The sequence below is a fragment of the Penaeus monodon genome, chromosome 4 (assembly GCF_015228065.2).
Source record: "Penaeus monodon isolate SGIC_2016 chromosome 4, NSTDA_Pmon_1, whole genome shotgun sequence".
NCBI lineage: Eukaryota > Metazoa > Arthropoda > Malacostraca > Decapoda > Penaeidae > Penaeus > Penaeus monodon.
The window spans coordinates 20,269,391-20,280,745 of NC_051389.1; the positions used below are offsets into that span (position 1 = coordinate 20,269,391).

An 11,355-nucleotide genomic window follows, 5' to 3' on the forward strand; every position below is an offset into this window, starting at 1 on the left:
TCATCGTCTGTAAACATCATGTCTCCAAAACACAAGATAATGTCATAATGTTCATGTTTGCGTCCTAGTTTATCAGACATTACGTAGTTTCACAAACATTTTGCTGTCTACAATACTCAGCTTAGCAGGTCAGGGACAACACAGCGCGACTGCACCGACGGAATAAATATATGATAAGTGTACTATATATGGTAATATATATACACGCAGTCACATCCACACACCACACAAAAATACACCCACAACAACACCCACGACACTAAGCAACACACACCACACACACACACACAAACACACACACAAAACAAAACACACAGAGACACATACACACACCCCACACATGTGAGTGTGCGCGCGGCGCGCGGCGCGTGTGTCTGTGTGTGTGTTATCACTCGTATATATATATATAATACTATAGATATATATATATATATATATATATAATGATTATACACACACACACACACATATGCTAATGTGAGTGTGTGTGACTGTTTGGTATAAAAATGTATGTGTGTGGTGTGTGTGTGTATAATATATATATATATATATATATATATATAATATATATATATATTATATATATATATATATACATATGTATCTATATACAATGTACATATGTAGAATACCCACATATATAATATATTATATATATAATATATATATGATATATAGATATATATATATATCTATACATATCTATGCATAGTATTATACAAATATTTATATATATATATATATATATATATAATATTACTATATATCTTATAAGCTAATATATATATTATATATTATATACATATGAGTACACACACCAAACACCACACACACACGCCATATGCACAAATATATCTATATAATATATATATATATATATATTATATTATATTATATACTATATATATATATATATATATAGGAAGTCTAGAATGTATTATATACATATAAATATAACATATACACTAATACACACACACCACACACAACATGCACACAACACACAACACACACACACACACACACACACACACACACACACACACACATATAATATAATATATACACACACAACCACACACACACAACACCACACCCACACCACACACACATATATATATATTAATATATATATAATATAATATAATATACTCATATACTGTTATGACATAGTACTAATACCACAACCCACCAAACACACGCACACACCCATACATCACACACAACCCACAACCCCCACACACACACACACATATATATATATATATATTATATATATATTATATATATATATAGTATATATATATATATATATAGTTGTGTGTGTGTGTGTGTTTGTTGTATCAACAATTACGTAAGCAAGACCGTATGTTACCTTCACACCTCCGTCCAAGCAAGCGCCCTTCGCCTTTGGCAGGACGCAGAGTCGCGCTTTCTCTTTTCGCACAGGAACAAACATCCGTCCTCGAAGGGAACCGCCGCATAAAGACCCGTCCGTAAGTTAGAGAGACACAAGAGAGAAAAGCGGGGCCGACAGCCTAAGCCACACAGGGTCCAGCTCCACCACCTCGTTCCCCCGCGAACACGGGGTCCATATACTGTCTTCACGAATAAACCAGCAAAGCTAATGTCGCCACTTTTCACTGCGCACCCACCCAAGTCCACTCCTCGTACTCGCTCCATCTGGTGACGCGTGCTCCTAATCTCTCTGTCACTCATATTCTCGTGGCTTGCGGTGGGCCAACTCGCTTGTCACATACTCGGCAAAGTGTGCTCCAACTCACTTGTCGCTTTAATCTGGCGACAGACGGTGGCCTTGTTCGCGCTCGCTTCTCGATGGCAGCGTGTCGTGTTTCAAGACCTCACAACGCCGACGCATATTCCCCTACAAAACCTCGCTCCTCGCCGACGCCTGATGCCGATCCACGCGAAGTGTCCTCCCACCTCTTTTAGCGCCCAGCCATCGTGACCAGTCCTCTTCGATCACGTGCCTACCCGCATCATGTCTGTCCTACTCTACTTACGTGCTGAACACTCACGCCTGTTGCCACCCCCTGACGAAGTCGCTGAGATGTTCTTCGCACTCTATGCCGACCACAAACACTCGCCATCCAGCTCACCTGCCTCGCTAATTCTTCGCGAACCCTCGTCACACAAGCCAGTGTCGCCGGTTCTAATCCAGCACCACATCTTCCTCGTTACTATTAAAGTAGTGTATACTATTAGTGCCAAGTAAATTATTGCCCTCCCTATACCCACTCACACCTTGCTACAGAAATTGCCTTCTTATCAATTCAAGTACACGCCACTCTACAAACGCTACCACTACTATGCGTATACTGCATAACTTCCTCCCTGTCAACCATTGTTTTTTTTAACACAAATCACAAACACTGAGAATCACCCTAAGGCACGCACCCTCACTTACACACTTCCCAAATCATTCACCACCCCTAACCTCCGTAATTAGATGTATTGTGTTATGTAATTTTTCTGTCTATTTATCATTTTATCCTACAGATCGCACCATTTAGCAATACCCTTCCTCAGAACAAATGAGTACCTTCAATTTTATTAATTATTGCTATGTTTGCTGCTCTCATCATATTATTCATGTTTATTTCTGTGGAATTAATGAAAATATTTATTTTTTTCTCTATATTGAATTCTATATCATTAATCACGTCATTACGTATATAGCGTATTGTCTAATTCTGTGTCATAACATATATCGTCCTTTATATCACTGTTCTTCTACTTGCACGTGTCGTGCGAATACTTGTCGCTCGTTCAACGCGAACGTACAGATTTCGATCACCATGCTATCCTCTTATTTACCTACCTGCCCACTCTACCGGATTCACTCCAAGATTGCATATTTTACTATGTGGCCATCCATATGACTAATACGAACCCAAATCTCTTTTACGACGATCCCTCTCGAATTCGATATTCTTGTCCTCAAGTAATCTGGATTTGATGCTTCTTTAGTTTAAAGGTTTGGTGAATGAGTACTAGATTGTATTATCTCCAGTTGCAATAAATCAGGCAACACATATGGAAGACACCATGGGTATATATAGGCTTACTCATTAACATGTCCCGCAAGTTAATTATTAAGCCCGGCCTCATGGCCGTAACCGAAGAACCCGCGCCCAGCCGACCGAGAATTACGCTCATGGACGATTGAAGCGCCGAGAGACCCGCACTGTTTGATTTTCACCGCAAGTTTAGCCCGGCTCATGGCCGTAAAACGAGGACGCCTGCGCCAGCCGCACACTTACTCGCATAACGACTGAAGCTCCGAAGACGCGCACTGTTAGAATAAAGTTCAGGCCCAGCTCCTATGTGTTCGAACATATATCAACGTGCCTATTTACCCCAACGATATGGGAAATTCTTTATCCAATTAATTTTTTTCTATCTTCATATGATGGTACCTTATGAACTCGTCTATATCTGACCTTCAAGCATTACACCTTACTTGACACGTTCCGCCTTCTTGTGACAAACTGTCCTTATTATTCTCCTCATTTTCTCGCAATTTATAAGTTATTGACAAACACATTACATCCTCCTTCTAGCCCTTTTACTGGCCTGGTACACTTATATTTCAGCTACTGAAGACGATTGACCTCCTCGCTACGAATGTATGCCCCTCATTGCTAACCTGCCACACCCGCTACACTGGCACCGCGACGACCTGGCGACTCTCGGATCCCAGGAACCATCTGTAGAATACCAAACAGACCCTCTACTGCATCGTTTCAAGCGTTACAGTCGCTCGATGACGAGCCTTGCGCGTGGCCGAGCGGTATCAACCATACGTAGGCAGACGGATGTACAATCACACCTCCGTCCCAGCACGCAGATCCTTCTCCTTGGGCAGGACGCAGATGTCGCCGGCTTTCTCTTTTCGCACAGGAACAAACATCCGTCCTCGAAGGGAACCGCCGCATAAAAGGACGCGTCCGTAAAGCAGAGAGACACACAGAGAGACAAGCGGCCGACAGCCTAAGCCACACAGGGTCCAGCTCCACCACCTCGTCCACCCGCGAACACGGGGGTCTCATATCCTTTCTTCAAAATATACCAAGCTACCCCTTTTCACTGACCCACCAAGTCAATCTCTCTCGTCTCGCGCACATCTGGTGACGCGGTGCTCCTAATCTCTCGTTAACTCATATTCTGGTGGCTGCGGGCCACTCGCTTACATCCTGGCAAAGTGGTGCTCACCACCTCACTGTTCGCTACTCTGGCGACAGCGGTGGCCCTTTTCGCTTACAGTGTTTGTGTGTGTTGTGTGTGTGTGTGTGTGTATACGCGTGTGTTTGTGTTTGTTGTGGTGGGTGTGTGTGTGTGTGTGTGTGGTTGTAGGAGAACACAAAAAGCGCGAGGCCTCAGAATAAATATAGATACGTGTGTATATGTATCTATATCACGCACACTCACACACCCACACACACACCCACACCACACACATATGTGAGTGTGTGTGCGCGCGCGTACAGGGTGATGTGTGTAGTAATCCATTATATATACATACTATACACCCACACACCACACATATGCTTACACTGTGTGTGTGTACGGTTGGATATAAACTTTATATGTGCATATATATATAATATATAGTATAATAATAAGTCTATATATTAGTTTCTTATTTATACTGTAATATATATATATATACATAACCACATATCTATCATAATATCTATATATATACTATACTATAGTATATATAGTAATATATATATATAATATATAATATATATATTTTCTTTTTAAGGTAGGTCATAGTCTGACACCGCCGATGGATCCAGCATGATCTTTAATGTCGTTTTCATGTTGTGATACTCTTGGAGTGAGTACGTGGTAATGGCGTCCCCATTCTTTCCACGGAGCGTGCCGGGACACCTTTAGGTATCATTCTCTCTATTTACCACGGCTTGGGACAAGCAACCGACTTGGCTATAGCTTGCCAAACCGTGGCTAGGTATGCAATCAAGGGCAAGTTTCCTTGCCCAGGGAACAACGCGGCGGCAGTGACTCGAACCTCGATTCAGTTTGCCGATCGATGACCGTCGTGTGAGTCCGCGCTCTAACCATTCGGTGCCACCGCGACACCTATATATATATAATATATATACATATGTATATATTCATAATGATAATTGTTATAGATCACACATATGTGTATATCGTATATTATACATATGTAATATATATTTATATATCCATATGTATATATAAGTATAATGATATATGGGCCGCGTTGGCCGGAATTGGTTAGAGCGTCCTGGCTCAAGACTGTCACAGACGGCGCAAATCTGAATTCGAGGGTGCGAGTCACTGACCGCCGCGTTGTTCCATTGGGCACGGAACTTCACCTTGATTGCCTACCTAGCCCTGTGGCACACCAGCCCAACATCAAGTGCTGGTCCCACAGCCCGGATAAATAGAGAGCATAGTACACTAAACATACGCCCGCACTTCTCGTGGAAAGAACTGGGCCCTACCACGTATCACTCAAAGAACACACACAACATGAAACTACCATAAAGTATCATGCTCTGTGACCACGTCGGCCTCAGACATGACTACCGTTAAAAGAAGACTAAATCATAGTAATATATATAATATATGACATATAATATATATATGTATTAGATATATATAGTATATAATATAGATAACATATCTGTGTATGTTATATATTATATATATATATATAATATATATATAATGCGACATAATAATATATATATATATATATAATATATTATCACATATACATAGTTTATACACAAACATCACCACACACACAAACATAAGCATATGTGTGAGTGTGGGGGGTGTGTGTATGTATGTAATAATATATGTATACCCACACACACACGCGCGCGCACACACACTCACATATGTGGGTGTGTGTGGATGCGTGTGTGATATTGTGTGTGGTGTGACATTGCATATATATACATAGTGACAACACTTATCTAATATTTACTTCTCGATTGCATCGCCTTGGTGTTCTCCCTACCACACCACACACACACACACACACACCACACACACACACACACTCGCGTATACACACACACACACACACACACACACACACACACGGTAAGCGAAAAGGGCCCCGCTGGTCGCCAATGTAAGCGACACGTGGTTGGGGGCACCACTTTGCCAGATTAAGCGAGTGGCCACCGCAAGCCAGCCAATAAGAGTGACACGAGAGATTAGGAGCACCGCGTTCCCAGATGTGAGCGAGACAAGAGATGACTTGGGTGGGTCAGTGAAAAGGGGCTTAGTCTTGCTGGTTTTATTCTTGAAGACGTTATGAGACCCCCGGTTCGCGGGTGCGAGGGTGGAGCATGGACCTGTGTGCTTAGGCTGTCGGCCGCTTGTCTCTCTGTGTGTCTCTCTGCTTTACGGCCGCGTCCTTTTATGCGGCGTCCCTCGAGGACGGATGTTTTGTTCCTTGCGAAAAGAGAAGCCGGCGACATCTGCGTCTGCCAAGGAGAAGGGGCTGCGCTTGGACGGAGGTGTGAAGTGTACATCCGGTCTTGGCTACGTATTGTTGATACCGCTCGGCCACGCCGCAAGCTCGTCCTCGAGCCGACTGTAACGCTTTTGAAACGATGCAGTAAGGGTCTGTTGTGGTATCTACGATGGTTCCTGGGGATCCGAGAGATCCCAGGTCCTCGCGTGCCAGGGTAGCGGGTGTGGCATAGGGTTTCGCACTGAGGTGCACAATCTTCAGTAGCGAGGAGGGTGCATCGTCTTCAGTATCTGAAATATAATGTACCAGGCAGTAAAGGGCTAAGAAGAGGATGATAATGTGTTGTCAATCCTTACTAAATTGCGAGAAATGAGAGCATAATAAGGACAGTTGTCACAAGAGGGTAAGTGTCAAGTAAGGTGTTACTTGCTTGAATGTGTCAGGATTACGAGTTCAATAAGGTACCATCATATTGAAGAATGAGAAAATTAATTGCGGATAGAATTCCATATCTTGGGGTAAATAGCAAGTATATATTCTTCGACACATAGGCCAGCTGGGCCTGAACTTTATCTAACAGTGCGCGTCTTCGGCGCTTCAGTCGTATGAGCGTAAGTGTGCGGCGGCGCAGGATTCCTTCGTTTAACTCGGCCATGAGCCGGGCTAAACTTGCATAGTGAAAATCAACAGTGCGCGGTCTCGGCGCTTCAATCAGCGTATAAGCGTAATTCTCGGTAACGGGGGGCGGCGCAGGGATCCTTCGTTTTACGGCCATGATCCGGGCTTAAAATTAACTTGCGGTGATGTAACTGAGTAGCCATATATAAACATGGTGTCCTCCAATGTTTTCCATTATTTGCAACTGAAGATCTACCATCCAGTTACATATTCCCAAACCTTTAAACTAAGAGCCTCAACTTCCAGCTTACTGAGACGATATCGAACTTCGAGAGGACGTCCGTAAAGAATCTTTGGTTCAGTTATTAGTCATAATGGATGGCACTAGTCAAATATGCAATCTTAGAGTGAATTCCGCGTAGATGGGAGGGTAGGTAAAATAAGAGAATAGTCGGTTGATCGAAATCTACGTGTTGAACGAGCGACAGATTATACACGCAAGTATGACGAACAGTGATATAGTCAGAACGAATATAGTGTATACACAGAATATAACATACGCATATCGTATAAGTGATTATAATAGGAATCATTAAGATAAAAAAAAAATAATTTCATATTCACAGAAATACCATGATAAATGATGAGAATCAGCAACATGCATAATTAATTTAACTTGAAGGTACTCATTTATTCTGAGGGAAGTGATATATGCTAAATTGTGCGATCTGAAGGTGTGTGATAATAGCAGAATACTAACACAACCATCAATTACGTATGGTTAGGGCTAGGGGAATGAGGTGTGAGTGAGTGGGGTGCGTGTCACTTGTTGATCTCAGTGTGTGATTGTGTTAAAAAAAAACATGTTACAGGGAGAAGTTAAGGCAGTATAAATTAGTAGTGTGCGTTGTAGAGTGGCTTTACTTGAATTTGAAATAAGGCAACTTTTGTATGCAAGGTTGGTGGTATAGGTAGGGCTACTATTACTCTGGCACTAATAGGTACACTTACCTTTTAAATAGTAACGAGACGATTGTTGGTGCTGGATAAACTGCGACATCCTGGCTGTGTTGACGAGGGTTCCGCGAAGAATTAGCGAGGCAGTGAGCTGGATTGGCGAGTGTGCGGCATAGAGGTGCGAAGATACATCTTCAGCGACTTCGTCAGGAGGGTGGCACAGGCGTGAGTGTTCAAACACGAAGTAGTAGGACAGCACATGATGCGGTAGGCGTGATCGAAGAGGCTATGTAGCGATGGCTGGCGCTAAAAGAGGCGGGGATGCCTTCGCGTGATCGGGCAACAGGCGTCGGCCGAGGAATCGAAGGTGGTGTCCGAATATGCGTCGGCGTTTGTGATGTCTTTGAACCCGCTGCCATCAAATGTAAGCGAAAAGGCCACCGCTGTCGCCAGATGTAAGCGACACGTGAGTTGGAGCACCAACTATTGCCAGATGTAGCGAGTGGGCCCCGCAGCCACCAGAATATGAGTGACACGAGAGATTAGGAGCACCGCGTCCACCCAAATGGTGAGCGAGACGAGAGATGGACTTGGGTGGTCAGTGAAAAGGGCTTTAGCTTGCTGTTTGTTTATTCCTTGAAGACAGATATTAACCCCGTGTTCTCGGTGTACGAGTGGTGGAGCTGACCCTGTGTGGCTTAGGCTGTCCGGCCGCCTTGTCTCTCTGTGTGTCTCTCTACTTTACGGACGCGTCCTTTATGCGGCGTTCCCTTAGGGGGGGGAAGACGGATGTTTTGCTCCTGTGCGAAAAGAGAAAGCCTGCGACATCTGCGTCCTGCCCAAGGAGAAGGGCTGCGTGCTTGGACCGGAGGTGTGAATGTACTCCGGTCTTTGCGACGTATTGTTGATACACCCACACACACACACACATATATATATATAGTATATATATTATATATTATAATATATATATATATATATATATATATAGATATATATGGTGTGTGTGTGTGTGTGTGTTTGTGTCGTTTGTGTGTGTATATGTGTGTGTGCTTGTGTGTGCGGGTTGTGTGTTATATATATATAGACAGTATATATATATATATATATATATATCTATATATATCTATATATGTGTGGTGGGTGTGTGTGTGTGTGTGTGTGTGTGGTGTGTGTGTGTATAAATAAATGTGTGTGTGTGTGTGTGTGTGTGTGTGTGTGTGTGTGTGTTTGTGTGTGTGCATGTGTTTGTGTGTGGTGTACTTTGTGTAATATCTCTATATATTATATCTGCTCCTATATCTATATACTATATAGTATATAATATCTGTTTATTCTATATATAATTATATATATATTATAATATATATATATCTATTATTTTGCATATCGTGTGTGTGTGTGTTTGTGTGTGTTGTACTCATATGCATATATATATATATTATATATATATATAATTATAATATAGATATATTATATATATATAATATAATATTTATATTTGGATATATACGATATGCATTATATATATATAAATATAGATATATACTATATATATATGTGTGTATATATAACTATATGAGATTGTTGATATAACACTATGTATAATATATATAGTATAATATATATATATAATATATATATAAATAGATAGTATATATATATAATAAGAACACACACCCACACACACATCATGTTTATCCACATAACATCCACACACACCACATAAGCATAGTGTTATGTGTGTTGTGTATATATATAGATAATAATATATATATATAGATATATAATATATAATATATAACTATATAATGTATATAGTACCACCACCACACACCGCTCACGCGCGCACAGGGGGGGGACGCACATACTCACATGTGTGTGTGAGTGTGTGTGGTGTGCTGTGTGTGTCTACATACATGGTGTATGTTGTGTGTTCTGTGTGGTGTGTGTGTGGTGTGTGTGTGTTGTGTGTGGCGGCATGTGACTGCGTGTAATAATATACTATCACTTTCTATATTTATTCTCGAGTGCATAGCGCGTGTTGTGCTACCACAATACCATTCTAGCGGGATTTGTAGACAGCAAAATGTGTGAACTACGTTATCGCCGATCACTACGACCGCAAACACAATAGTATGACATTTATCTTGTGTTTTCTGAGACATGATTGTATTAAAACGATGACGATGCAATACGTCCATAACTTATTGGTGAATGATGTTAAGATTTTTAAGCAGTTAAGGCTGTTGTCATTTTGAGAGTACATCATGAAAGATATTTTTGGATTTGTCAATTTTATGCGTCAGGAAAGCGCTATGAAGAGACTCACTATTGAACGTCGAATTCACTCTCTCCTTTACTCCTGATGGTTCTTCTGTGACAAAACACGTGTGTACTGCTGTAGTGGGAGCAGCTTTTATTGTTGTAAAATAAAATGCTGTTTAGAACATGTGGCATGCAATGTCCCGTGACACCTGTAGTTTTAAACATAGCGTGTACAAAGTTGCTTTTTTCTTTTGTTTGATCGTGTCACATATTAATAGAAACTTCTAGCTCTCAATCTATTGATTTGTATTTTAATATCCACAGTTTTGTTAAATATGATTCCATACACGCGTATATCTAAAACTGTTGTAAAGTGAGGGCAATGTATTGCGCACACCTAGCTACCCCAATCATCCATCATTCAGGATCAAATCATAAAAGTAACGACAAAAGTTAATACAAAAAAAGTTTTCAACTCTTTTATCTTCAGACTCTACAACACTTTGTTCCGACCTGTACACACTTACCATATGGCTAACAACTATTACCCGCATCCATAATAAATTGGTTTGTCGACCGCCTATGAATATTTTACTTATACTAAAGGTACTCTATATGTATAAAAAACGCAACTTTTATGTATTTCATTCTGACGCTGGTTCTTTGCAGTATGGTTGTCTACAGAATAGAGGCAATAGAGCTGGAACTGTCGTCGCAGAGCCCTGATTACCTCTAGATTAATTTCTTGAGACAAGACCATAGAAGAGCTGAAATTTTCTTTTCTACAACAAATAACACCAAAAGTTAATATTCAAGAAAATAATTTCATAATTGTTTTTTTATATTTACCTACAAACAAGGAAAAGTGAGCATCTAAATAATATATATAAGTTATATATGATTATATGTAATTATATATAAAATTATATATATGATTATATGATCATATCGGGAGTCAGTCAAATGTTATCATTTAAAAAATTCTCTGCTCGGGTAGTGAC

At 40.9% G+C, this 11,355-nt stretch overlaps 1 protein-coding gene across 1 annotated transcript in view; it reads right to left on the reverse strand.

The window, feature by feature from the left end:
• Nucleotides 1-10,444, reverse strand: part of LOC119570720 — a 111,066-nt gene extending 100,622 nt beyond the window's left edge. Inside the window, exon 1 of the mRNA XM_037918355.1 lies at nucleotides 10,419-10,444. The gene's annotated coding sequence lies outside the window, so the exon portion shown is untranslated. The remainder of the gene's footprint in view (nucleotides 1-10,418) is intronic.
• Between the last annotated feature and the right edge of the window lie 911 nt (nucleotides 10,445-11,355).